General features: G+C 38.9%; 1 long non-coding RNA gene across 1 annotated transcript; it reads left to right on the top strand.

Annotated features, from left to right (window-relative positions):
* Positions 1–1,807: 1,807 nt before the first annotated feature.
* On the top strand, positions 1,808–3,416 carry LOC141453587 (uncharacterized). The gene is made up of 5 exons (XR_012458079.1): positions 1,808–1,999; positions 2,243–2,330; positions 2,419–2,656; positions 2,949–3,096; positions 3,218–3,416. It is a non-coding gene; the product is annotated as an uncharacterized lncRNA (long non-coding RNA).
* The last annotated feature ends 220 nt before the right edge of the window (positions 3,417–3,636 follow it).

The raw sequence follows: 3,636 nt of genomic DNA, 5'->3' as shown, positions 1-3,636 counted from the left end.
AGTGTAGGAGAAGGGCTCTGTCAGTAAAGAGACTACTGTAGATTGTAGGAAGGGTGTAGCGTTGTAGGGAATTAAGAAATGTTGTAAAGAAGTTCGAATAAGTATTGCAGTTCCTCCGTGTCCAGTTCCGTCGGGGTGATTGGTCTTGTAAGTCGTGTAGCCTGGGATGAAAAATCTTGATCTGTCAGTGAAGTGCGTCTCAGTTATAAGGGCGATGTCAATACGTTTGTCTCGTAGTAATATTTCTAGTTCATGTCTGCGGTTAATCAGTCCATTAGAATTCCAGAGGATGATGGTGAGAGAGTGTTGTGAAAGAGCCATTAAGGAGATTGGTTAGGAAGGAGTCTGGAAACGACAGTTGTAAGGAGAGATATCAGAGGTGTGATGAGGGATTTGAAGTCTGTTAAGAAGCTTGTGAGAAGTGTATTGATGTCTCCTGTGGATGAGGTTGTGGGCATTTGAGAAATAGGAGGCGGCTGAGGTCCCGCGGCCACCCTTGCATATGATAGGTTTTGGTTATTGAAGGGAGTATGCAGAGGAGGAAAGTTTCTTGACTGTTGTGTTGGAGGTGGTTGTGGAGTACTCCGTTGTGCTGACCGATGTTCGTACACGGGAGGCTGTCTCCGAGCTCGCTGCAACTCTCTGTACACCATACACCCTTTATAGCTGGCTGTATGGTCGCCGCTGCAAAGAGCACACTTGGCTGGTGTGGTTGGCATCTTGCCGCAATCTTGAGTAAAGTGCTCGCCGGCACACTTTACGCACCTTGGTCTGTGCTGACAATAGCTCTTCGTATGCCCGTACTCCTGGCAACGCTTGCACTGCACAACAATCCGTTGCTTGTGTGGCTCTTCAACCTTTATTCTAGAGTAACAAAGAGTTTCTATATTAAAAACATCTTTGTTATTTGGCCGTGGTTCGAGATCCACAAAGAAGAGAGGCAAAGTTTGTTTGGTGATTGGATGAATAACTGGAGCCACATTTCGAACAGTGTGGCCCAGCTCACTTAGTTCTTCCTTTATGAATTCGACGGGAACGCTTTGATGGAGGTGTCTTAAGACTACCCTGTAGGGTTTGTCTTCCTCCAGTTGGAAGGTATGGTAGTCTGCATTATTTTGTTTGAGGTACCTGATGATACCCCTGTAGCTGTCGATTGTTTTTGCGTGGATGACTAGATCTGAGATTCTTGCTTTACATATAAAGGTATCTCTTCCCACGAGTTGCGATAATGCAGCGCATAAAACACTGTACTGACTGAGGTTTTTCACGTAAATAGGAGGTGGCTTGTGGACACGTATTGAGGCGGGCGCTGCAGTCTCCATGTCCTGTAGATCAGTCAAAGGAGCGAAGGGATTATTAGTCAGCACTCCTGGAGGAGCCGTAACAGTTGCTAGGCCCCGAGCTACTTCGGGTTTCTCAGCTGAGGGCGTCGCTGGTTGCAAAAAGGCAGGAAGGTTTTGTGGTTGATCAATGGGGCCCTGGGGTCCTTTCTTGGCAGAGGCATTCCGTGTGCTTTTGGTTTTTTTGCATTTTTTGGGGGAGACACCGGAAGGATAGTTCCTCTTGTAAGAAGTGGACGTAGTGGACTCGTTGTCCGTGGAGGTCGCTATTACTGTGCGGTCACTAGAATTGCTCATCGTGAAAGAGAAATAAATAAGAGAATAACAATATAAACAGAAAGAGAGTAATAAAAAGTTAGTAAACAAAAAAGAAAATCGAACTATATGCGTATGTACACTGCCTAACACTAATAATAATATTTACAATTTTACAGATGATTATAATTATAAAAAAAAAGTTAAAAATTACTTTTTTAATACACTGCTGTTATTTATATAGTTTATTAGATCCTAAAACTGAAATACTCACTAAAAATAATAATTGTCACATAATATAAGTTAATAATAATGCTAATAAATTGTCACTAGGAAAAGAAAGAAAAAACAAACTTCCGAACACAATGTACCGGAGAATGTTTTAGAAACAAGTACCACTTAAGGTAAGGTACTTACTTACCAAAAATCGGCACAAATAGTCCATAAATTACCAAAAAACTTTTAATTTTAATAAGCACAATAAATAATCGCGTCTTGCTTACATTACAGCAGTCAGCTGACTCTTTCACGATATTAAAGTAAAATTTTTTTTTATTTCCAAGTTACCGTCGGATATCTAATCTGTAATAAAAATATAATAAAAAGGTGAGTTCAAGTGTACCTTACCTACTTTTATTTTATTCCAGTAACTTACCCATATAAGGTAATAAAATTACCGGAAGGACCAGAAGAAGCTGTAGCAATAAAACGAAGAAAAGTGGAACAGAAATAGAAGTGAGCTATGAAAGGAAAACTTCGGAGAATAGGCCTAAAATGATTTAAATATAAAAATGTATTCATTTATTCAAACTTTTTTTTCCAGCTGCCACCTGTTTGATGCAACAGGAAGTATTGCGATCGCACCAAATATTTTGAATGACCTTTTACCGGAAATATGTAATTTTACTTGACTAGCAAAAAAAAGAATATTAATACCAATCAATCGGAATATCACAAATGTTTGTGGAGATATGGTAAGGTAGCGTAATCTGTTCAGCCGCAGGAAGTTACGTATTAAAGCTTAAAAACACAAGGAGAGGAAGTACTGGCAAAAACGCAAGGTAACTGAGGCTTAAGGGTCGCGCTGATTATCTATTTTAATAATAATAATTTCTGCCAAAACCAACCAAATCTTTAGAAGAGAAAAATAAATCAAAAACCTTGTTCTACTTATTTGGGCCATCTTTTAGGAAATACAAAGATCTGCGTTCTCTTCTCCATTCTTGGTCTATGTTCTGGCAGGCTAGTAAAGCTTGTAAAGTTTTCTTTTTTGCTTCCTGTAGTAAGAGAAGGTATGGTAATCGTGCAGATTTTGTTTTTTGGAAATTGAATAAGGTTTTCCATTATTTTCAGTTTTTCTCGCAGATGATAACAGTTTCCTTCCAATTTGGTGTACTAATTGTAAGCAGAAAACTCTAAAACTTGTGTCCTTAAATTTTCTGGGAAATTTTTATTACGTATACTCCTAGGGAAGAGGAAAAGCAGATACTTCCTCTCTAAGGTAAGCCATGTTTCTACAATGTCCGGTAGTAATACTGGAGAAAGTCGTAAGGGGGTGTTCACAGTAGACTTTCTTTCAACAAGATTCACGGACCGATTTTCAAGTATTTTATTTTTTACAGAAAGCCGAACAACACAAGACCTTTAATTGAGCTGATAGAGCCTGCGACCGTACAGTGATGGCTGTTCATGTGGGCGTGGCCATTACAAGTTTACAAAAACGCCAAATTTATCAACTTGTAACATTACCACAATAAACCCAATTGTGTTAATTGTCGTGTATTTTGTGGGCAAACTAACAATAAAAATACAACCCCTTAGACCGTGGTAAGCTCGCATTTAATTGTAATACAAAGGGACAAATTAGGTATTTATTGAAGATTGAGAAGTTTATTATTGGTTTAGGTTGTACCAATAGTTACACTCGTTACATACAGTAAGCAGGATGCTGATAATTCTTATAGTATGATCAGTGGTTGAGTTTGTTGAGTAACATTACCAATAATTGTGAGCGATCTAAGAAAGGTACCCACATTTTCCA

Source organism: Rhodnius prolixus, unplaced genomic scaffold, assembly GCF_049639745.1.
Source record: "Rhodnius prolixus isolate KJV_2025 unplaced genomic scaffold, Rpr scaffold_3, whole genome shotgun sequence".
Classification (NCBI taxonomy): Eukaryota; Metazoa; Arthropoda; class Insecta; order Hemiptera; family Reduviidae; genus Rhodnius; species Rhodnius prolixus.
Note: the sequence above shows the minus strand (reverse complement) of the source record. Positions and strands in the feature narration are given on the sequence as shown.